This window comes from Arvicanthis niloticus, chromosome 12, assembly GCF_011762505.2.
Source record: "Arvicanthis niloticus isolate mArvNil1 chromosome 12, mArvNil1.pat.X, whole genome shotgun sequence".
NCBI classification, from domain to species: domain Eukaryota; kingdom Metazoa; phylum Chordata; class Mammalia; order Rodentia; family Muridae; genus Arvicanthis; species Arvicanthis niloticus.
Window position 1 is genome coordinate 58,932,631 of NC_047669.1, and position 26,494 is coordinate 58,959,124.

Genomic DNA, 26,494 nt, shown 5'->3' on the forward strand with positions numbered 1-26,494 from the left:
CGAACACTAAACATATGGGTCCTCCCATCAACCCAAGAAAAAGGTGCAGTGCTTGAAGACGTGCATCCTCCTGCCCTGTTCATTTCTCTTCTCTCTCTCTGAAAGTCACATGTTCAAGAGAGATGGATGGCCAATACCTATGACCAGACAGACAACCACCAAGTGCAGCTCGGTGACTTTCAGTGCCACTAGCTTAAGTGCCACTCAGCATTAGGTAAGCTGAGTTCCTCCTCTCCTATGTTCCTGCTTCCTGACTCCTGGTCGGACAGGGTTGATGCCTTGTTTTTCCACTTGATTAATTCTCAGGGCTTAAACTCCTGGCACTCAGAACTAGAAAGGCTTCTAACATGAAGTGAAAAGTAGTTGAATTGCAGCGTTAGCACCTCCAGCTTCTTTTCCTTGACACAACAGTTAAGTTTAAATAAATAAATCAACAAACAAGCAAACAGACAAATAACATTGGGAAATGCTACACTGGAGTAGGTTACTCTGATATATTTGATTGTGAGCCTAGTTTTTAATGGCTGAGCCATCTCTCCAGACCATGGGTTACTCTTAAGCAATGCAAGGATTCATGCTTAACTGTGGGAGAGAGTTGAGGTTTCCTAAGCCTTAGCTGATGAGCCTTGAGCAAGGCTCAAGGGAACCTTGGACAATAAGAGAAAAGCAAGCACAGAGGAAACGCCTATACCTAGCATGCAATCTTGGGGCTGCATGTATAATATGTTAGGAGTCCAGGCCAGGAAGCAAAGGTAAGAATCAGAGAGGCAGTGATGAGGCATTAAAGGAGACAATGGGATTAAAGCCGAGTAAGTAGGCAGATTCGGAAAATTCCAAGCACAACGTGTGAAAGATGGCAGTGAACGGTTAAGTTGACATGGGCTAGCAAAGACCACATGTTTCTTCCTCAGATGGTCAGACACATCATGCTTTAGCCAACTGGTAATATCATTAGACAAATACTGTCCCATTTTGCATAGAAAATATTCATTGGCTCTAACAGCAAGCAGCCCTCACTCTGTCAGAATTCACTGATGTGGAATAGGATGGAGGGTTACTCTGGGATAACTAAGGCTGGCTGTATCTAAGCACTCTGGAAACTTCTCATTTCTTTTGCTACCATAAATGACTACTGGGCCTTTACATGTCTCCAAGGCTTTTTAACCTTTGGTAGTTCCTGGTTTTCTATTACAATCCTGAATGTTTAGACAGTTGCAAAACGGCAGAGTTAGATGCATTAGTTACTCCACAGTGGAAGAATCTGGGCAGATTTACGCAGAAGCTCTACTGCTCCAGTTCTCTGGGTGCATCACACTGTGTTACTCCCTTCCTGCACCTTGCCTTTTGCCAACAGGTCAAGGCTGGGAGGTGAGACAGAAGCACAGAGTGGGCCACGTAGGCCAATTTTTGAACTCTGTCACTATAAGAGATATTGAAGAAAAACAAAGCATAGCATCTCCTCAGTGTTATCTGCTTTACTCATTTAAAAGCAGAAGGCTCCACAAGAGCCTTTATAAGATCTCACTTCGTGTTTCTGGGCTCTGCATACTTTGCCTCCTTATTACAAAGGGCTGTCACAGCTAAATCTGATTCCTCTGCCTTTGGTTGGTCTGCTCTGCTGTTTAGCACAGACGTTCCTTCTAGGCAAAAGCATGTGCTGCCCACTCCAGATGGGATAAAACACTACTTGATCTTCCTTCTAATCGAAGAAGAAGAAGAAGAAGAAGAAGAAGAAGAAGAAGAAGAAGAAGAAGAAGAAGAAGAAGAAGAAGAAGAGGAGGAGGAGGAGGAGGAGGAGGAGGAGGAGGAGGAGGAGGAGGAGGAGGAGGAGGAGGAGGAGGAGGAAGAGGAAGAAGAAAAGGAGGAAGAGGAGGAAGAAAAGGAGGAAGAGGAAGAATCACTTCTGGATAACACTGTAGTAAACTTTTTGCAGTAAAGTTTTAATGATAATTTTATCTGATATTAAAAGGAAAGTATATATGACTCCAAGTTCCCACGTTTTCTTTTAATAAAGAAACTAATATAGGGGTACAGAGATATGGTTCAGTAGTCAAGAGCACGTACTGTTCTTGCAGAAGACCTGACTTTGATTCCTAAAGTCATGGTGGGCAGCTGGCAACTGTCCAAAACTACAGGGGATCCTAGCTAGAGAAGATTCCATACTTCTAGCTTCTGTAGCACCGGTACTCATGAGAACATACCTACACTCAGATACACACACGTACAAGTAGTTAAAAGCAATAGAATTATTTTTTCAAGAAATTAATATACTCTTTTATGGAAAGAAAAAAAATCACGCTTCCACTCAATTTCCCTACAATATTCTTAGAGGCCAAAGACTTAAAAAGTACATTACAAAGCCAGAACCATACCTGCTAAAGAAAGCTGCTAACAGGAGTGGAGCCAACCCAAGAAAAAGAAGTTTGTTGCAGTCAACAAAGATGAAAGGAGTTGAAGAGATGAAGAATGCTTTTTACATCGGACATGCAGATGCAGCGTTTAGAGTTTGCCCAACTTTTGGTTTTTGGTCTTGCTTTGGGCCAGTATTTCCTCTCTAGGATGTTTTGGTCATATATCCTGTGACGCTGGAGGTATGAGATCTGTGTGATTTTGATTTTATAGGGGATTACCAGTTAAGTGATTAGATGAATCTAAGAAGAGATTTTCAACTTTGGACTTTTAACATTGTTGAGACTTTTATAGATAAAACTTTTTGAAGTTGGATCAAATGTATTTTGCGTTCTGCTATGGCTAGGTATGGCCCTGACTGACTCATGGGAAATGGAATGTGGTGGTTTGAATATGCTTGGCCCATGGAAAATAACACTATTAAAAGGTCTGGTACTAAAGTAGGAATGGCGTTGTAGGAGGAAGCGTAGGGTGGGCTTCGAGATCCTCCTGGCAAGCGCTGGGCTGACTGGCTTTAGGCTGTGCTTGTGCATACCTTTTATCTTACTTGTTCCTAAGTGGACCCCTCGAGCACATCCTACAGTCTGTAGTCAGAGCTCCTGTAACCCAGAGACTGCATCATGTCTCATGACTCAAGCTGAAATTCCTTCCTAACCCACTATTGAGACCAAGGCCTGACGGCTTTGAAATATCTGAATCTAAAGAATTATCCCAGGTCATCCAGACTTGTCTTTTCAGTCAATGCTCAGCAAACTTGTAAGGAAGCCCATAAATACTATTTGGATTTTCCTATATGAAAACTCATTTAAAAGTTAAAAGGTAAAATCAGAGAACTTTTTATCTAATCCAAAATATTTGTCATGTAAAAAACAATAAAAATTCTTAAGTTTTACTAGATTCTTTTAGTTGTATGCTGTGTGTACTTTATCTTCACTGTGCTCTCTGTTTGGGGATAGGGGGTTGGGAGGGGGGAGACACCTGTGGCTTTTTTCTGCCCTGCAGGGCCAGCAGCTCACAGAATCCCTTGTATCCTTACCAAGGATGCTGTTTTCCTACCTCAGGCCTGTTCACCTGAAATTCCTCACTTTATTCAGCTTAAATGTCACTTCCTCAAATAAGTTTACTTTCCCAGTGACCAACAGTCTGCTTACATACCCTGACAAATACCCAGCAGAACCCTTCTGTTGGCCCTTCTTCATATGGTAACTTCTGCTCCCTTTGCTTTTTTTAATATGATTTGTTTACCATTAGCTCCTACCACCACTAGACCACAGTGGGTTGTTTTACTGTTCTCGATAGGACATATGAGGCACATCTGTGAGCAAATGTATGTCTGGTCCTTACACACCCACACATGCGCGCACTCATACAATCCCAGGAAACAACGGGTACAGCAGACTTTGCAAGGATTCAAATCATCATGTAAAACAAAGGAAGGTGTTTTATAAGTGAAATTGTTATTTTCTGTAAGCACCATGCTTGTATGATTCCCGCAGAATCAATAAATACTTCTCTTACAACCATAATACTGTATGATGAAAAAGAGAAACACTACTTAAACTCACAGCAAATCCTAAGGTGTGTCTAACATTCCCAGTCTCTTGCCTGTCAGAGCCCACCCAACTGCTATTCCACTGGGCATTTATTCTTGTACAGTCATGGCATGCCTATCTTCTCTAAAAATAAAAAGAAACTACCCAAAATTATATAACCGCTCAGAAATTTCTACAAGTAAAAAAAGAAGGAGGAGGAGGAGGGAGGAGGAGGAGGAAGAAGAGGGAGGAAGAGGGAGGAGGAGAGAGGAGGAAGGAGGAGGGAGGAAGAGGAAGTGGGAGGAGGGAAGAGGAGGGAAGAGGGAGGAGGGAAGAGGAGAAAGAGGATGAGGGTGAGCAGCTGCTGCAGCCTCCACAGGTCTGGAAACAGAGCAGTAACCTGAAGAAAGCAAATGCTCCTATGCTACTCGGGGCCTCATTTTTCCAAAACATCACTGTGTTTTTCACTGAAAGTCATGGTTCACTGACATATAAGCATGCTCACTAAAACTTACGTAAAGATTTGATATCTTAATGAAAAACAATGTAAATAAACATTATGTAACAGACAGAGGCAAAATGTGCACACTGAGAGATTCATACTATCACTGAGCCATAGACCTTATTTTAGGTTAAGTCTGAGCAAATGTGGATAGATAAAATCAGTAAAAACGCCAAAAGTAAAAGGGGAAAATCACATTAGTCACTAAGAAGTTCGAGAGCAGCTATTAGATGTATCACAGTATGTGACCTGGTCATCCTGTTAGTCATAGGAAAAGTGGGATAAGAAAACATCTGTGGAGGCACATGGGAAATGGGACCCTGCAAAGTCACTGTCTCATCCACGATGCTCCATGACAATCCTATGTCTCTTCAGTGGGAGACACTGCACCCCAGGCTAATTTGCTTGTAAACTTTGCTCAAGTGTTGACCTAAAGGTCCCAGGCCTGGAGATTTCTTTTCCATAAAGGAATGGGGTGGAAAGGGTTAGAGAGAGTTAAACTGCCAACCCTATGACTTGTAAGATACTAACCTTATCTGTGTTACCAGACAGGCCAAGTCCCCACCCACATGCCCAATGCCCACTGGTTTCTCAATGCATCCATGCACAGTTGACTCGGCTCTCTAAAAGAATCCTTAATCCCTTACTCATTTCTCCCCTGTAAACAAAACCCAGTCACTGATACCAACCCAGATGGATGAAGGACTCACGCACCCGTAGCTCAATCACGTTTTATCAACTGCTCCAACGAGGACCTCATCTGTGGACCTTCTTGTATTGCTAGGACGTGTTCTGCAGGGACATACCCGCAGACTTGCAGTCTACCCCTGAAGTCTAACCTCTCCATAAGATCAGAGGAAGCATGTTTCTTAAGTTTGACAGCTCAGTATGTAACTGGCCTTGAAAGACTCCATGTCTAGCAAGTGCTTCCTCTCTCAGCTCCCGTATGACTATGCCACTAAAGAACACAGTGTCCTAAAGTGTGAGTTACCAAGAGACTACAGTGTGTTCCTGAATATACTATTCAGAAATTTATTACATGTCTCTATAAAATCATCTTTAAACCTTTTGTTTTTCTTGGTGGTACACAGTGTTTTGTCACCCATCCTTGACATAAAAATAATTCTGGCTTTATATCCTTGGGAGGCAATCCATAAGAGTAGGTGGTAATATGTACATACTGTGTGCATACACATATGTGTGCATGCACAGTGTCATCTTACTTCTATTTATAGTCTACTTAGTCATAGACTATCTTAATTGTGGCTATGAGTATAAAACTCGAACAGTCTTAATATTTTAGTAAAATTAATTCAACACAGTTCCTATGACAGAAAGATAGTTTCACAAAGACAGACCCAGCACTCTAGGTGGTAGGCTGCCTATATGAAACAACATATATGAAGTCTGGTGTTCTCAATGATTACATGACCTGTGACAGCAGTTCCTATGTTTCTGGTTCCTAATGGTAAGAAACACAAATAATAAAACTCAAACTTTTCTTTCATTTGTATTCCCCCATCCTTATTTCCCTTCATTAATGTCTTTGATCTGGGGCTCAAGAGACACTGGTTCATGTCCACATAAGGTTAAATGCCAAATAAGAAAAAAACCAAACAAACAAAAAACAAACAAACAAAAAAACCCGCTGACTTATTAAGTAGGTTTAGAAAGGTGTCACACACATTATGCTTTTCTTGTAAACAATTTTAACTTTATGGTTTCAGTTAATCGTCAAAACTAAATGTTTACTTCCTTCCCAATTACCCAGGGCTCTCTGACTAAAGTTGGCATACAATTTTCCTGAACTTTTAAACAAGATATCAGTTAACAAACAGGTAAATTCACAAATGACATCGTTAGAGAATTTTATGGCTTTAAAGTAAAACAGCCTTTAAAAATACTTAAGATCGCAATAGATCAGCAGATCAGCAAGGGGGTGGGGGGGAACGCAGGCAGCTGCTGTGGAAAAGGTCCCCTAAGCATACAAATGAAGGGGCCCAATGTGACGCTCAGTCAGACATCTGAACAACTAAGACAAAGAAGCACAAGAAAAGGTGTTGTAGTTGGTTCCAAGAAACTGAATTCCTGTTTCTTTAATAGCTACAATACTTCTAGAAGCCAACAGATACTAAAAAGTTCACTTCCATGGACACAGTGCTCACTGAAGATGGAAGCAGACAAGAGGGAGGAATATGTGTGGGGAGGGGTTTCATGTCTAGTCTATCTTCAGTTGTGCAAAATCCATTTATTGAGCAGTTATTATGTACCAGACAACATGTAAGCATTATGGATATGATATGGATATCATAGCCTTGGTTCTTAGATAAGAAACTAGTAAATATAAAAACTCAAACTTTTCTTTGGTTCTTCTTCTATCCTTATTTTCCTTGGCTAATTATTATGGTATATATGCATGATTATACCTGTGTATGTGTATATATAGATGCCTAAAATTTGTTCTGAAAGTGGGAAACACCAACACTCATAAGAAACGTCTTAGGAATTCTATTTAAGAAACTCTTGGCTTTTAGACCTAGCATTCTTCAGCCTTGTGTGATGCCACCCTTAATCTTTTTGTCACTGGATTACAATATAGCAGGCTTCCATGAGGATTTCCCATTCAACCCTCCTCCCTGCTCCCCCAGTCTCTATCCTTGGGCAGTCTTTGCCAGGCCCGCCTGTTCCCAAGGTGAGCCCATCAATTCCATGGTGACACTGGTCACACGGTCCCTCCTCATACAACTTGTTGAGTCACAGAGCAAAACAAAAAGGAGAAAAAGAGTTCGATGTAGAAACGGAAGGGCGATGTGGACAAGAGTGGAAAGGAGAGCCTGGGTGGGGTGGGACCAGAGGAACAAGAGAACGCATTGCACACTTGTGTGACACTGTCCAAGAACAAACATAAAAAATGTAAGGTTTTTGTTTGTTTGTTTGTTCGTTTTTTGGGTTTTTTTTTTTTTTTTTTTTTGGTTTTTTGAGACAAGGTTTCTCTGTGTAGCCCTGGCTGTCCTGGAACTCACTCTGTAGACCAGGCTGGCCTCGAACTCAGAAATCCACCTGCCTCTGCCTCCCAAGTGCTGGGATCAAAGGCGTGCGCCACCAACGCCTGGCAATATATATATATATCAGTTTTTAAAAAGAGGAAAAACATGTCAACACTTTATCAAAAAAATTAAAATAACGAGAAAATGTAAGACCAGCAAAGACTTTAACAACCTTTCTTATCCTGGAAAATAAAATACTCTGGCTCTTACATCTGTGCCTATAAGTCCTTCATCTTTTCTGATCGTAAGTAACCCACAAATGAGTTGCACTAAAATACAGTACTGAGACCTTCAATGGCTATATCCAATTTAAAATATACTTAGCAATGCTAATTTTGCCACGTAATATAACAGTTTTTAAAATGGTATCATATCCTCACCAGGCAAAGAATCAGAGTCTTTGTGTTTGAGTTTACAAATGTGTGAAATCGTCCCCTGGTCATCCATTTACCTTTAAACAACACAGGGCAAGCTGAGATCACAACCTACCGTTTATAAGGCTCCATTTGTATCAGGAAGTCTTTATAAGGTCTAAAGGTTGGCATACACACACCAACCCTGCATTCAACCAGGAAAGTAAGTCTGTAGTCTCTAGCAAAGCTATGGATTCATTTCAACAATAAAAAAGTAAACAATGAACCATGTTTAATCCATCACACATTAACAGCCGGAGATCTAGCACTCAGATGATATTCAGCAGACTGAGACATGGGCAGAGAGGGCAAAGGGCACCAGCACCAGGAGTTCACATGAGGTAAGAGCTAAGGCAAGAGGGAGTATGGCTCTCCCCTCACAGGACAGACATACACACAGCCAAACATGCAGTGACCATGGTCGGGAGTGCCTCAGATAGAGGAGGCGTCCAACTCTAACTGCACTTACATGAATCATATTTAAAAATTCTATAACATCCATTCAGTTCATATATCCTAATCCCAAATTGCCTGCTGCAAGTCCCTATTGGAAAATAAGTCAGAGATTTTTTTTTTCCAAAAAGACATGAGAAAACAAAATCACATAATATCTTTTCCTACCACAGAACACTAAGAGTATGTTTATACAGAAGAACCATCAAAAGATCAAACTAAATAATACATTTCTTAATATAGTTTAAGACAACGTAGCGGCTGCTTCACTTCCTGCTAACCTGAAAAAAAAAAAATCTCTTATTTATCCACTGTACTCCACTGGACCTTTAAGGAAAGGATGGATTAAAAATAATTTCCTAAACTAATTATGTGCATAACAATTCCCACGGCCCCTCCCACTATAGAGTTAAAATCTCACGAGTTAGCATGAATCTTGTCTTTGCCTGACACATTTTGAGAGAGGAAACACATTAGTGCCTCAAGACCTTCCAGGGTCTCAATATCAATCAGGTTACGTTCCCAGTGGCTGCCTTTTAGCAAAATTATCTTACTCGGATGAACTCATGGCTGAAGTGAGCCAGGCTGTACCCTACTCCTCCTCTACACCTTCATTCATTTCGGTTTTTTTTTTTTTTTCCTTACACATCCAGCACGTGCCACAGAAAGAGCGCATGCTAAATATTCCTGGAGTGTCACAATATGTCACACAATCAAACAGATCCCAGCCTTACCTTTCTTTCACAGCAGTGGTGCCAAGCACAGGTACACCGGAGCAATCAATTTGTTCTGCAGACAGTAAGGCTATCATAGCATACTAATGCAAAACCTCTCTTCTTTCTCCTTTGCCTTGACTCCCCAGTGCCCGGGTCCCGACCAATACAAGGAGGAGGGCGGTATGTCTTCTGCTGAGATAACCACAACCACTAATCAAGTGTACATGCACAAGGGCACAGCACTAAACCTCCACCAAACCTTAGTCGGGCTTTGAGAACAGCTCAACACATGCCTAGTGTAGGCAAATCATCTTACATGTGAGTGCGCACACGCGCGCACACACACACACACACACACACACACACACACGCACATTTTAGCATTCTTCAGTTTTTAATCTCAGAAGGATCCACTGTTCTGCTGAGGTCTTCTACCTAACAGCATGTAAAACAATTGTTTCCACTACTGAGAATCATGATCTGTCCTGAGTATTAAAAAAAAAAAAAAATGCTCACTGTTTTAAAAAATGAGACATCCCTACAAATTGTGCTATTCAGTGCATAACTCACAGAAAGAACTTCCAAGTATTATGACAGGGTTAATACATTCAGCATGGATTCTTCTGATTTTACACTTAAAATGGAATAGCTCAAACCTACTATCAAAAAGAGCCTGTGCCTTACTAATAACAATGAAAGAATTTCCGTTTATCTTGAAGCCATTACACTAAGTATAATTCCATGCCGTTTAAAAATATGTTCAGGTCTCAGAAGTGGTTTAAAGAGTATCTGTAACACTTTAGAGTCTGGAGGCACAGTCCTGTGTTTGATCTCTTAAATCTAGAGTTTTCAGGTTTCTCTTTAATTAGCCATTCACATTTGCCTTATTTTTCTTTTATTCAACACACAAAAGCTACACGCCAGTCATTGGGGAGTGCGATGACGGAAGGGAAATACTTGTAGAACAACGCACATTACCCCATTTTAATTTGTCTGCCTCTATGTTTGAATACCTTGAGAAGTCCTGCTAGTCAAAGGGCTGCAAACTAAACTATAATTAAGAACAGAAGAGTCCCTGGAACTGAGCAAACTTCATTAGGAAGCTTCCTGAACCACGTCTATTTTCATGTAAACAAATGTCCCAGAACAGTTAAACCACCGCCTATCTCGTTCTGTGCCCTTCCTTTGCTCCTTGCACTCTTCCCCTTTCCTAAAAAACTCAGGAGCAATAATTAAGAAATAGGGAACGCACTGAAGTATTGCAGGAATGCTTAATCAATACTGATACCTTTGTCCTTGACATGCTGGCCATGTCATCAGGCTACTGTCATGTGATATCATGTCATTTCTCCACCTGGCTCATGACCTTGTCCTCTAAATGACCTAAAGCTTCCCTCAAGTAGCAGGAGGCCCCTCCCCGCTGTCTCAGCAAGGTCGAATGGGTCAGCTTGTCCTCATCTATAATCCACCACCATTTGTCAGCAGGGAGGCTGGAGGAGGCAGGCTTGCTACAAGGGGAGAATGCCCAATTAGGCAGCTGTCACACAAAGCATAGGCTGCAAAATTATCCCCTGTCAAAAGAAAGAGCAGCTGCGGGTGCCAATTACAGCAACCTTTCAACCCTTTAGGTACTGGAAACTACACACAAGTAAATGAAGAACAATTAGCGATAACAAATCGATGAATTAGGACAGTAAATTAGAACGAGTAGCAGGTGAGCTTGGGTCATACATGACATTTAGGGCATACCAGACTCTAGGCAAGGGCAAGGCTCACTGCCTCGTGCCATGTCCTTGCATATAGATTCCCTTCTAATACGTCTCTTGGCAAACCTGAAATCTCTTTAGATACCTATACCTAAAACTATGTGTCTCCATGTAAGGCTCCTTTTTCTTTTTATGGACCCAAGCAAATGTTTCTTGACAGGAAGAAAATCCCGCACAATAACAGGTTTAGTAAATTCAAGATAGTTCTTATACAATCTACCATATTATCCACTCAAACTTAAAAATGTTAAGTTTAGCCCGCAGCATCCAAAACCTCTGTTAAAATACCCAAAAAATACTATCCATCTTTACACTCTAGTCAGCAAGATTCCCATTCACTCCTATTTGCAGAAAAGCAATAGGGTCTGAATTCTGAGGAAATTCTTCTGCCAATATCATAAAACTCAAATCAAATTTCTCTGCCCAAATGTGATTTTCTTTCACATGAAGAAATAAGAATTTTAATGGTTTTTATATCCAATGCCTATAAAGATAACAACCATAAAATTATTCTCTTTCATTATTGGGTCCTAATACTACACCAGGGTCATGCATGAAGTCCAAGCAGAAGACACTGACTCTCCTGGAATCTATCCCATTGAGGTACTGGGTACTTAACACTAGCCCACAGTAGAGCACCAAACCTCAGTGGAAAGGGAATCCAAAATGGCTGCTAAGTATTAATGGGCCTGGTGTCATTAGCCTTAACATGTCAACTGCCCTCAGAAACAAAGTTCATAAAGTCCACTTTAAATACTTATTAATTCTTCGAAACTTGAAAAACCTGTACGCTATCAGCTGATGATTTTTTAAAGAAACAGAGGCTAGCATGTTCAGGGAGGCATCTCCATCAGAAATGGGTGTGTCAGAGAGAGAAAAAAGATATCAGGCCCTCTACTCACCTCCCTTCCAAAGAGTATAAACAAATCACAGCTGCCAGAGGGACAGCCTTAGTTCTTCCAGACATTTGATAAAATTTGCAGGACCCGTGTCATGGAGAGAAAACTCCATTAAAAGTTTATCTCAGGATTACATTTACAAATTATGTTTTTCCGCAAAACATAAACTAGACATTTGGACAAATTTTCGTTATTTTAGGATGCAACCCCATAATATCAGACATGAAGAGTGCAAAGGAACAGCATGGAGACAGGGAGGAAGGAGTTAATGCCTTTAGAATTCAGTTTCCATCATACATGGGTGACTATCTCTTTAAATAATTTAAATCCTCTCCATCAACTACAAAGCTGTTTTGAAGCCATTTAGCTTTGTTCTTTACATGTGTTCTAATTAAGAAATGACCTTGTCATCACGCACACCAGAAATCCCAGATTATTTCCTACAGCAAAAAATTCACAAAGCCTCCCCCAAAAAAGAAATAGTGGGGGGGGGGGGAGACTTCTTCCCTAGTTCCCTCACTGAGGAAGTTGTTGGTTGGCTGAATGCTGAAGCAGTTCCACTGCATAATTTTTTTTCTGTTGTTGTTGAATGTCACAGGGCGGGTTAGTGTGACCTTGAGCTGCTACGGCGGCTCAGCAAGGGTCGAGATGCCTGCAGGCGCCCTTGTACTGGATTTGCAAGACAAAAACCTTCAAACTGGCTGAAGGACATCTTAAATCTCTTCAAAGGTTTCCCGAACTAATCTGGGCTGCTCTTAGCAGGATCAGCGCCAGTATGAGAAGCAAAATTAAAAACAAGGTCTTTGACAGGATGCTGTCTCCCCTTAACCCTTCCAGAGCAGAACAGAACACATTACAGGCATTCTGGAGAGATGGTTTACCTAGAAACACTCTTTCATAACAAATTATGTAAGCAAGAAATCACAAAAAAAGAAGGGGGGACTATTAGTCCTCAAAAGTAAACACTTCTTCCATTTTGTTTATAATGAATTCAAGCTGGGTATTTTTTTTTCCCTTGCCTATTCTTTAGTGACATGGAGATAAACCTGAAAACTACAGCTACATCTTTGAGATCTGCAGCACAGTGACAGGCTAAGACTGTGAAAATCACTCCATCGACACGAATCTAGGACTTTCAGTGTTTGAAAAATAAGCTTAGGGCTGGTTAAATCACAGACTTCGTGCAACTGCATATACCTTGCTAAGATGACAATCAAAGAGTATCGTGTGACTAGAGAAAGATACACTGGGAAGGACTGTCCGCAGAGGGAGAGCGGACCTGAGAAGAATCTGGTAAAGCTAGCTTAGTGCTGTTTATTGGGAGAGGAAGACTTGCCCTTCCCCACACTAGTTTCAGCATCTCCGAATACAGGCCAAAAGAGAGCATGGCAGTTGAGGCTTGCTTACTATGGCTTGAATGTGACGCCCCCAGACTTATGTGTTAGAAACTGCATCCTCAATTTCATCCACTAATGGCACTAATCGGATAGAATGACATCATAAAGGAAGAAATTAGCACTTAGAAACTAGGCAGGGCTCTGAGTGCTCTCACCAAGTCATGTCCCCTGCTGTCCAATGATTGTTAGGCTGGACCACAAAGCCTTCACTATACACCGAGCAAATGTCAGCACAGTGCTCTCAGACTGCTCAGTACCTGAGCCCCAGAAACACATTCATTTCTCTTCTAATTCTCAGCCTTGGGTATGTTGTTAGAGCAACAGAAAACAGACCAAAGAGAGGTGGCTGTTTGCTAAGCAGTGCCTTTGCATTTTAATGCAGGGCTATAGTAGGCAAGTTGTAACATCATTATTCTAAAACAAAACAACAAACAGAGCAGGGCACAGTAGTGCCCACCTTTGATCCCAGAATTCAGGAGGCAGAGGCAGGGGGATCTCTGTGAGTTAGAGGCAGCCAGGTCTACAGAGCTAGTTCCAGGACATCCAAGGCTACACAGAGAAACCCAGTCTGGTAAAAAAAAAAAAAAAAAAAAAAAAAAAAACAGGAAACAACAACAACAAAACCCCCAAACACACAGCAGCTCTAGCACTGACTCCAGTTCCCAGGAGTAAACTGGGGACTGTGGTTACTGGACAGTGAGGGGCTCAGCAGGTAAAACAACTTGCTACACAAGCTAGGCTAATTGGGTTTGATCCCTGGAACCCACATAAAGCTAGAGAGGAAGAACTAAAGCCAGAGTTGTCCCCGGACCTGTACATGTGCACACTCCATCCCACGATTAACAACAACAACAAAAGGCCAGTAGTTAGAAGAAGCAAGAGGTTGTAAATTACTTCTTTTTAGGAAACAGAATAAATAAGTTCAAGATTCTATTTGAACCTTGACCACATTTCCATTCACATGAATTCAGGTATGTGGTTGCAAAGACCACAGGGCCAGGCTGCAATCCCTAGCGAGTTTCTAACAGCGCTGTGCGGGGCACATCTCTTCTTCTCGGTGTGGAGCGTAAGTGCTATGCTGGAAGCATTCACGTAACACGTGCCCTGCACACACCGAGCAGGGATAACCTAGGTGTTGCTTTTCTGCATGTGCAAATGGTGGGACATGGTGGCTGAAGATAATGGTGACATTCTAGGCCACAGCAATGGATTTGAAGGCAGAGCTGAGCTGGTGTGACACAGGAAGGGGCAGCTACTTATTGTGACTGGAGATTAAGCTAACAGTGTTCCTAGCTCCAAGGACTTTTGAGTCAAGGCCATGCCAAGGAGCTTAGGCCTTTATCTGTTGGGAATGGATGGCTTATAGGAAATGATATGATTAAAGGAATGTTTTAAAAACACAAAACAAACAAACAAAAGAAACTGTGGGATTGTTGATGGGTTAGAGAGAAGATGTGGTAGACCAGCTGGTGCTAAGAAGAAGAGTCAAATGAAGGCGTGGGCAGCCCAGTTCAACACAGCTCAGGAAATAGTACAATCAGGACCGAACATTTAGAAAGCAGTTTGTGTAACATAAAGAATGCTACAAAATAGATGTTAATTAAGTGCAAAAGATGAAAATAACATAATTATCAGATTTCTAACACAGGTATATAAGATACTGTGTTGATATGATCTGTACAAAATTTTAGGGAAAACAAAAATTCCAGTAGAAATCAAAATTTAAAATCGGAACTGTACATAACACAAATATATTCTCAGCCTTTGTTTATTATGAAAGCAGTGTGTAACGTTTTTAAACAATGTGAAGGCATATTTCTGCTTTTCTTTTTTTGTTGGTTTGTTCATCTGAGAAAGGGTCTTAGATCCTACATAGTCTCAGCTGGCCTTGAACTCATGATTCTACCGCCTTAGCCTCTGTCTGAATAAAGTACCAGGATTACAGGACTGGGTCACTGTGCCCACCTCAAAGGTATATTTCCTTTGGCTAGGAGCCAGAAGCTGAAGTATCTTTCTGGCTTAATTATATCGTTGCGTTGCTGGAGCTATGAGTTTCATCTAACACTAATAAAGGAAAAAAAATACTTGACAAACATTAACTGAGGGCCTACTATGCTTAGAACAACAACAAAAATTAAAAAATAAAAAGATTAAAGGACTCCCAGTGTTCTATGGGTTTCTTGCTGTGCTTCCAGATTAACACTGGTAATCACATGAAGTCCCAAATTCCAGCTCACATCATGACATCACCATACGATAAGAGACTATGAACTGTTAATACATCAAGAGTGTGATGAGTAGCCATTTTGGGATTACCATCCAGCTGCAAGGTGCACGCTGCATTCCCAGAACTCTCAGGAAGACCCAGTACTCAGGGAATTGAAGAGTCGTTAAATACTCTAGAGACCGACTGTCCTGCTAAGACCTCAGAAGGAATTTAACAGAGTGTCAGCCAAGGTAGAACAGGAGGGTGTGGGGAGCAGGAGTCACTAGGGCCAAAGAAATATCTGCCAGAGCACAAAGGCAAGCCAGCATCAGGGGTCAGGCTGAGGCAAGAGGAGAGGAAGGGCGCACAGAGGAGAGAGTGAAACACTCGGAAGGGGAGCCTACCGTAATCCCAAAAGAAGACATGGACTTCATCCTAAGACTGCATTAATGAGCAAACTTCACAATCTCAAGAGTGAGACTTCCACAGGAGAAGGGCGTGGAGTGTCACAAGTCATAAAAAGGGACACCTCTTGAAAGCCAGGGTTACTGACAGTGCCTGACTAGGAATGACCTTATGCGTATCCACAAATAAAATGACTTCTTGAGTAAGCATCTCTGTCTTATGACTGCCAAGCTGACACTGGTAACAGGTTCCAGAACAGTCTATGTCTAGACATTAATAGAAGAGTAGGTAACATGATGAACTCTGTAGAAGTTAAGAAGAAAACATACACATACATACACATCTGCAAACACGAGTTAGGTGACTTTAGGAGGAATGTGTAGACCATTCTGCTGGCAATGTGAATTTTAATAACAGCAGTCTCAGAATATGAGTAAGAGATACTCACAGGTCCTTATTCAAGACGTACAAAGATCAAGACTACTTTCATGATACACACACATATACACACACAGAATCACACATATGTGCTTTTGTGTATCTTTCTAACGTGTCTACACGGTGTCATTCAGAAACCACATGCCATTGTTTTAATGACTATTGAAATGCATCTTTGAATACTTTTTTTTTTAACTTCAAAATGTTCTACGTTCACATTGCTCATGTATAAAGAACAGGTGTCATGGCTGACCTAGATGAAAACTCACCTGGATCTTCAACAGATTAGGGATATGAAGTGGTCCTGAGAACTCGGGAACCACAGATGACACACTAGGGCAAAAGCCAAGAAGCAACATCTTGACTCCCATCAAACAAACATGTTTCTAGCTTCCAGGCTGTGCACTACAACTATGCCAGGTAAAGAATGCTCTCAGCTAGGGATGTGGCTCGGCAAATCTTTGGACAGGCTCAATCCCTCATAACATAGAAGACAAAGCAAAGCAAGAAAGGGGGAGGAGAAAGATATCCCATGTCAAAAATTCCCCATGATCCAGCTGAAGAAAGAAAGGGGTGTTAGTTGTAAATGAGAAGGCAAAGGACTTAAACCATTTTCCATCTTCGCAGGCAGCATCACTCCACACTTACCCTACCATTAGTAACATCCACAGACGCTGGTTAAGAAGCTGCTGTGTGGTAGGAACTGAGGCTACAAGGCTAATCAATGACAAGCCCTCCTGAACCGGCTTTACAAGCTTTTCAATCAACAACATACTGAGATCAGAGTTAAACAAAGCCACGAATAAAATAAGAAAGCACCGAGAAGAGAGAGCAGGGAACTAAAGGTGACCATGGTTACAGACGTGGCAAAGGAACTGGCTTAAGGGACAATCAAGGGCTTTGCCAACTGGAACACTTTAGGGCGTGGAAGGAAGAGATGTGTGCAGGTAACACAACACATTCTAGAAACATTGGTACCTCCTCAAAAATACAGAATTTGGCAGGAATTAGGGACTTCCTCAGGGTGGCACTCATACAGTATCCTTGAGTCTGGTGAGATTGGGACATGGGATCTGGATGCCTTTTGCTGACAAGACAGAGGCCTTTGTAAAGCCACAGAATGGGCGCTACTACAGCACTGAAACAGGCAGCAAACAGAAGAGAAAGCAGAGCTTCATCGTGCACACACTAAAAGCACCAGCATGGAGAACACACATAGGTATGGCAAGGAAGGGTAGGGTCAAAGGCAAAGACACTAACTGAGACTTCTCACCATGTGTTACTCAGGCCACCCCAGGAACCAGATTTCTGTGCGAAATTACAGAGGGACCAACAGGGTTAGAAAATAAGACTGATGTCTGATTCCAGACAGAAAGTTTTGCTACCAAAATAAAAGGCTCTACTGTTAGAAACATGCTAAGTTGGGGTGGCAAACAGGTAATCAAGAAGATCTCGTTAGCCAACCAAATGAAAAAGACCGCAATCTGAGCAAGAATGTGGGCTTGAGGCTGGCCCGCCATGCAAGTTTTTCATTGTTTTATTTACGTCATTTGAACCTATCACAGAATAGCAAAAATTCCAAGCGCATCCGGAAGTTTAGTACAGTAGGGGTTTCCCTCCCAGATGACGTTAGTCGTATAATTATTCAGAAGAGTCAAGGGAAGGCCATTCTTTACAGATATCAAATTTGGAAGAAATGTTAACTACGCTTTTCCCACTGTAATGATAACTCAGGATTAATTAAGAAAGGTTTGTTACTTTCCTATGATCATTAAGCTGTGGGAATCACTCGAGCATAAAACGACTAGAAAAACAACACAAGACAATTGGAGTTTGGGGGAAATGTGGTAGCTGAGACATTGGGACAATGTCTAGGCTGCAGGCTCAGCCTCTGAAATAAGATGGTTGGCTGCGAGGAAGGGAATTATAAGTAGATGGAAGCAATGTTGGAAATTAACAACACTTCCTTTGAGCCAAGAATCTAGATCTCCTTACCAGAGTTGTCCATAGCCAGAGAAGCTCCAAGGGGGGGCAGCCAAACTGGCTGGTGGCAGCCAACCTGACTTACGGCAATTAATTCCAATTAAATGGACTGAGCTGGGGTTTGCCTGCACCACGTTCCTACGCCCACTGTGTAGAAGTCTAAATGCTTTCATAAACTGTTACACATACTAAGCAAAAGGCACTGCTTCAGTGCTACGTGAGGGCTTCTGGTTTAAGTCACCTTGGACCAGAACAGTTAACACAGTGTAAGATGCTTCTAGACAAAGACAATTCCACAGAAGGTTTATTATACTTCATTTCTGTATTGTCTTATCATTAGTTATTAATGCTAAACTCTTATTCCAGCAAACATGAAATCAAACTTCATCACAAACACGTACATAAACTATGGCATACTGTACCTACGAAATTCTGTATTTTACATGATATCAGGCACACACTGGAGGCCTCTGGATCTGAAGGAGTACTAGTCTTCCAATAAAATATATATATATATATATATATATATATATATATATATTTTTTTTTTTTTTTTGATGTACTTTATGAGTACACACGAGCCAGCTTGTCTGTGTTGGAGAACAATTGACCAGAATGTGTCTCTCCTCTACATATGAGTCTAGAACCTGAACTAAGAGTGGGAGACCACATCCTTACGTGCTAAGGAACGATCAGTCCCAAAAGAGCTTATTTGTAAATGAGAACATTTTAGGAAGACAATTCCATGTGCCTTTTCCCCTGACTTTAGCAACCTGGCATCCCCATCTCTCAGAACCAACTAAATCTCTGGCCATTTTCATGTCTCTACAGAAATTTCTTTCTCTGACATAAAGGCGAACACTCAAAACACTTGCTGAATGTTATCCACAATTTAATCAGACTAAAGAAAAAATTAATTAATATGCAAAATTTACTAGTGAAAAGGTGTATCACAGAAAGCATTTCCTTCTGTAGAAAAATTACCATGGTCACATATTAAAGTTAAAGTGACTCAGAGTCAATTATCAATTTTATTAAATCACTTTTTGTAAATGTAAACTAATGAATATTGCACAAAGAAAGCGAGCAAGGCTCAGGGTCCTGTACAATTCACCTTAAGGGTAAATTTCTTTTGTTAGTTACTATATGGAATGACTCCATTTCTTGAAAGAATAAAGCTAACACATACGAAAAAACTGGTATAGGACATTAAAAGCTTCCTATGTGTTCCATGTTTTATATGGCTTTCAATATTCAATAATCCAATTGTTTCTTCAATCAAAAAGTATTACCATCCTTAAAAGTTTAACGGTGGCTTCTTTAGTGTGGTTGTGTGATAAACTATGGTAAAGAAAACATATAATAAATAACTTCAATTTGACAAATGCTGTTTACCACATCTTGCTTAGGATAAAACACAGTCCACTGAGTGATGGGAAGGAAGCCTGCTACAGACATTACAAATTATGACCCTGCCGTATCCAAGATTTCTCGACCATGGCTCTGATGAACGAGTGTTCGAATATATACCTACACGTACACCTACACACGCACACATATGTACAGATATACACATACATATAATACATTATATGTACATTATATGTTATATATACATATAATATGCATATATATGTATATACGTAGGCAAGATGATCCTGTGTGCTGGTGTTTCATGCCTATGCTACTAGGCCTGGTTTTATACAATGTTAGGATTGAACACAGAAGCTATAGCCCCGATAACGATGAACACATTTTACAAAAGCCAGATAGATATATCTTAAAAATTTTGACTCATGTTAAATATATGTTAAAGATATTGACTCATGTTAATTATATGTAATAGATCATAAATAAATAAATCATCCTCAATGACTATTTAATTTTTGTATTTTGAAAGTTGTCCGCTGTTCTAAATATTCTTAGTTTCCTTAGAAGGAAAATCTACACTGACCGCTTCCCCTCTTCCACCTCTTTTGTGAGCTCGGCTGTCCCTCACTAGTAGCAGGTGGCCCAGTCTGTCCTGTCTTAGCATCTGGTGAGGGAACTGCAGAGCCACCACAGCAGCTAAATGTGCTGCCTTGCTAGGAACTCGCTGTGTTTTTATCTGCTCGCCATCGGAGTCACCTGTTCAACTCTTAAGTGATTGCAACTTCTTGTGACTCAGTAAAACAAGGGTGTTGGCCATCGTCAAACTCATTACAGTGTCTGGACTCACTTTAACAAACTCACAAGTTGAGAAAGGAGTTCCACGTAAACAGGTGTCAGTGTGGGACCACATGACATGCGTGGATGAAAGAATTTGGGAATAGACAGAAGCAGAGCTGATACAAGTTCTACAAGAGGAGTGACACGAACTTGGAAAGCAGCCAGTGCCCATCTACAGCTGCTTTTAGGCACTTTTTACACAGAATGTTTTAAGGATTTTTTTCTTCGTGAGGTGAGAAGAAAATTAAGGAAAGCAATTAAGCTAAGCTCACTGCTAGGTTTTCGGACTAAAAGTTGGCTCAACGTTATTAGCCACTTTTCCCAACCTCATATGGTGGCTTAGGGTATGGAAGCTGCTTTTTCTGAGCAGAGTTTCCAGGTCTCTGGCCACAAGTGAACTCATCCCTAGAACTTACAAGCACAACACTGGAGCGTTCTGCTTTTTCCCAGCTCGTACAGGCTGCTGCAGCCCAGAAACGAATTGTAAGGCCCGAGACTGGAAAAACAGTTGAGTCAATTCAACCAGAACTTACTATTCACCCATCTCTCTCTCTTTTTTTTTTTTTTTTTTAACTCAAACCAAGTATTTAATCATTTCTCAAAAATGTCTTGCAGGAGGTAACCGACTCCAAACGTACTGACCCACCTATGTGAAACCATACCCACAAAAAACTAAACATTTCTATTTTCCTATCTAAACAATAACTTTGTACATGAATAGGATTTCTATTGCAGATATCAGCTTTACAACCTCTATGAGTTTGGGTAAAAGCAAATTATCAACACTGACACAGTTTCCGTTTCACAGCCCATCTCTGCAGAAAGAATCCTCCTGATTCTTCTATTCACGAGAATTTTGATTTTTGGCTTTTCTTCTGGCACTTAGTCTCTTTCACCATTTGCTTACACTGATTTGATTCTTTACTGTAAATTCCTTAGATTGGACCTTGTTTTCTTAACCACACTGCCTAAAGAGATAATTTGTATAGATAAAATACATAATAGATATCTGGTAACTCTAAGCTAATTTACAACCAAGAAAGAACTGTGTAAAACAGATTAAAGCCACAAGGATGAAGCCAAAGGAGAGGAGGGAAAGGATTCTCACCGTCTGTCTCGGCCTGAGCCTCTGCTATGTGGGGAAGGAAGCTGAGAAGGTTGTTGAAAAGTAGCTCTGATGTCATCGGAGTCTTCAGATTCTCCCGTGCTCCTCTGTCAACTGCGCACCTTCAGAACAGGAAAAGGACATTTTGGCAACCATTCGAAACAAGATTTAGAAACAACATTATTTTGTGATAGTCAATAATACATTTTTCTCAGAATCTTTCCTTGCTCAAATTCAATACAGAAGGAGTCATTTGACAGATAGATATAAATTGTTTATATCTAGTACTTTATTAAAGGAATGCAAAAGGTCCTCGCTATGCAAATAATACATTTGCTTAATTATTAGAAGATGCTATGCCAAAATAAATCATGACAAGGGATGGTGTTGTTGCTATGAAGTGCCTGTTCACCTACGTTAATGGCGAACTTCCTAGTGTTCTGACAGACTCATCCATTATGATTCACCCCAAAATGCTATGTACCCCTAAAGACATCACCAAAAAAGAAAACCAAGAAAAACAACTGTAGGCTCTATCATATTGAATTTCATCATTTTCAAAATAGAAACAATTTAAGCTTTCCAAAACAATAGGCATCAGCCATCTTACATTCATACAAGGACAGTAGAGAAAACCTAGAACCACTTCTAACGTTAACAGCCCTCAAACTGGAGAAAAGACAAAAAATGAACCACGTAGACCAGCTGAAATAAATAGACTGCGGCAAGTCCACACACACCTGTAGAGCCCGGAGCCACTATATTATTGATACAATAATAACGAACACAGTAATTACCCGGTACAAGAAACTAGATGAAAACAAAAACACTGAGTATAGTCCTATTTGCACACACTCCTAGACAATGCAAATTAATCTACTATGGGGAAAAAAATAGATCAATGGGTTTTCTGGGTTAGGAGCTTACACACGGCAGGAATTCAAACAGGCTACAGTAAATTGTGGTGCTGGTTTCATTCTGCTTTGAAATGCCACAAAATGTTTTATGCCCCTTAATGTTGCCCAATCCTAAGATTGACCCTATTTTCTAAGAAAACACAGAACATGAAAGGTGAAAGTAATTAGCAAAAATAAAAGTTTATAATACGTATTATTTCTAATAGCAAAAAATTAGAAATAGCTAATATATATTTAAATTAAAAAGCCTAAAATTAGCTAAATAATAATCTATTACAACATAAAATAGTATATACGATACAGTATAATATACAAAGTCTTATCTAAGGAAATTGAGTTATGCTGAGTGATATATATTAAGAATTAAATAAACCCTATGTTTAGCACAAATACTTTTTCATTAAAACGATACAAAATAATGGCATCCTTTCTACATTCAGACGTAATTATTTTTTTCTTTCTGCTGATAAAATATTTTGTAATTTTCTTCAATGAATGGATATTTCTAATAAATGAAAGCTGAATATAAGAACCAGGAAAAAGTGGACCTGCTTGGTACAAGCACAACGAAAGACCTCTAAGAGTTATCCCACATCGGAGGTGGCTCTGCTGTCACCCTGCTCCACTATTTAGTATTTAGTGACCTAGAAAATAGGGAGGGCGGGGTACACTGGGAGAAACCAGAAGCCATAATTAAGGTTCGTGCTTTCCCAGTTACCGAGCACTTTATTAGGCTTGGGCGTACTTAACCTTATTGTGATGTTATACAGGAACAGCAGACTCAGAAGAGGTTCCCAAGTTCTATATTTTGGAGTCAAATCAGACCTCGCCAACAAATTCTGACAGGAGCTCTCAGTAAAGTAAGGGGGTGGAGGGTTGATCATTTTTCCTGACTATATAGAGATGGAAGTTATTCACATGTGATCTTTAAAACAACCACATTTGCGATTACATTTATTAGACTACAACAGAGACCTTGAGGGATTCTCTACACCTAATTCCTAGCCTTGGAAACTATCCCCGATAAGTCGGCCTTGACTTAGTTGACAAGTATCAAACCACTGAGATCCTAATACTTTTTTCAGTGTTATTACATTTCTTCTCTTCCTGAGAAATACCATTACTTGGTCTTTAAATACGGAGGAAGAGCATGATCTCACTGTTTAAGAATGCAGCACAGATGGAACTTTACAGTTCAAGCTGTATCTTCATTAGTATAGTCTCCAAGCAGGGATGCTCTATGAAGAACGCTACCTGCTCCTGACTAGAGCAAAGGGGAGGATTTGCAGAGTAACATATTAAACGGTGACGGTGGTAAAGTATAGGAGCCTTCTCAACAAAACTCTTGCTCACATTCCCAAGGACAGTTATCAGAGACTGGCACGACGTGAATCCTTCTGCATGTGCGCAATTTAAAAGAACCCTGTAAGCCAACTGTTATCATTTCCATTTGATGGATGAGAAAACTGTACGTCAGCTACCCCAAGTCACAGAGTTAAAGGAAGCTAATGAAGAAATCACGCCGTAAGGTCGGGTGTGGAGAGGCAGATCTCTGTGAGGTCAAGGCCTGTCTGTGAAGTGAGACCTCTCTCACAAAAAGAAACAAAAGAAAAAAAAGAAGAAACTAAATTTTGGTAACATTTAATCTGAAAAAAAAATCCAAGCCTTGGAAATGATCTGAAATATTAATAGTCACCTTTCTGTAGTAATCCATTTCCTGGCTTCTCGAATCACAGACACATTGGAAAACAAAACCACTAAGCAGATGACGTCTGTCTATTCCATGGAGGAAGTAAAACCAAGTGTACATCTATGTGGACACTCACTACATTCTAGAGCTAGTCATTTCTTTGGCTACTCTCCACCGGTGTTGTTATATAGCGTTGGAACTATGTCTGAACACAGGAGAAAATAGAGATACTGAAACATAACAACAAACGTTAACATAGAGTAACAACTTTCACAGATGAACATTTACAAAGTTCTTATGTAAGAAAATGTTTAAGTTAGTCAATGACTCAGTGTGTCAGATGTTTTGAGTGAGGACCACAGGACAGACTTCCTAGAAAACCCTTCATTCACTAACAGGTGTGGTACTGGTGGACCATCTGTGCCTGCCTGTCCACACTTGGCTTTGTCATTGTGCTGGACATCGGACATCATCAACTGCTCTTGCTACAGCTCCTGACATCATGCGGGATCGCCCTCCATCCCATTACTAATGTGTGTTGAGGTTTGTTTCACAGTTAAAACAACCCTTCCTTGCTGGTGTAAATGCAGTTAACATCACACAAGTCGTTAAAGATTGCAGACTTTGCTGCCTACGATGCTGAAATACCATCCGCTCAATGTGAAACTGAAGCAATAAATATGAAAACACCTAGCTTGGGGCAAGTTACAGTCAACCTTACTGGGGTGCTAAAGAGGTGACTCAGAGGGCAAGAGCGCTTCCTCTCCCAAAGAACCTGGGTTAAATTCCCAGTACCCCTTCTGTAACTTCCAATCATCTCTATCTAACTCCAACTCCATATCCAACGCTCAACGTTCTCTCGACAGGCACTCAACTCACATGCAGGTGCCCAGAAACGCATGCAGGCATGCGCCCATACATATGAATATTTTTTAAAATAATATACTGTTAGTAAAAAAAATTATTAGAGAAAAAAAAATCTTCTTTGTCCGGAGGCATTGTAATCTTGTAGGACATCTACAACATATCACTTAAGATTAATAAAAAAGTTTACAAAAGTTTATGACAGATGACAAGACCCAGAACAAAAGAATCCTTTCATACGGGTCACCCAAGACCACTAGAAACCACAGACATTTACAGCATGATTCATAACAGTAGCAAAACTACAGTTAGGAAATAGCAACTAAAATAATATTATGATTGGGGGTCAGCACAACATGAGGAACTACATTAAAGGGTCCCAGGATTAGGAAGGTTGAGAACCCTGGGTCTAGGGGATACAACACCCCTCTGTGGCTTCGGCAGACACCTGTGCTCCTGTGCACATACCCACACAAACATGAACAAGTACACATTAAATAAACCTTTTAAAAATGGTTAACTTTAAAAGACTTAAAACCACCTCATGCCCAAACTGACTCTAAAGGTACTGTGAGAAGCAACACATTCTTATGTACCTCATAAGAACATAAGAGGCCTGGCCTCTCTGGGAAAGAGCTGCGCAGTCTCGGACAGTTACATGCAGGCATGCATTCAGAACATCACAACAATTTCACACATGGCTCTTTAAGGAGGAGAAACCAAAGTATATCCAAAAATTGTATGCAAATGAGATCAGTATCAATCCTCTTAGCGGAGATTGTAACCAAAGCAACCATCCACCTATGACAGGATAAACGTGAGACAGTAACCAAAACCAAAACAAAATGCCATGTGTACTGCTTTGTAAAGCAAGGTCTACACAACAGAAGGGGAAGGGGTAGGAGGGGACACCAGAAGGAACTTTCAGACCCAGTGTCTGTTTATTTTTTAAAGAAGTTTCCATAGAAACTCAAGGGAGAAAGTACAATCTTGTCAGTAAATAGTCATAAAATCCTAAGGACGCGAGTAAATAAATACGTATCGCCCTTTAGTTTACTATGTGTTAAACTAATTATCTGGATCACGGTTTGAAGCAACACACAGAACCAAACTTGTAGAAGAAGAGCAGGAGAATTTAGGTTAAAGAAAGATTCCTGTGTTGAGCAGGAGAAGCACAATCCATAAAAACTGAACAACTGACCCTCATCAAAGTCTCCAAGAGATAGTCAGTTGTCTGAAAAGCCAACACCAGAGTAGGGAAAAATGTTTGCAACTCATACATGGGAAAAATTCATCCAGCATGTATTAAATTCCTTAGAACTCAAGAATGAGATAATCCAATCAAATAAAAATTAGTAAACCGGATGAGGATTGAAAAGCACTTCAAAGAAGAAGGCTTAACCAACACACAATATGGCAACCATCCTAATTCCTCATTAGAACTGTCAATGAAGTGACAGAGACCACACCACCAACATTTATCATTTTTCATTTGAAGAAACTCGTCAGTTGGAAATGATGGTGGGGGGATCTGGTTGTACTAA

The 26,494-nt window shown here is 40.5% G+C and overlaps 1 protein-coding gene across 2 annotated transcripts in view; it reads right to left on the bottom strand.

The window, feature by feature from the left end:
* Window positions 1–26,494, bottom strand: part of Nrip1 (nuclear receptor interacting protein 1) — an 82,935-nt gene that overhangs the window by 20,226 nt on the left and 36,215 nt on the right. For both annotated transcript variants that reach the window (XM_076943090.1, XM_034515308.2), the window contains one exon: window positions 21,483–21,601. The gene's annotated coding sequence lies outside the window, so the exon portion shown is untranslated. The remainder of the gene's footprint in view (window positions 1–21,482; window positions 21,602–26,494) is intronic.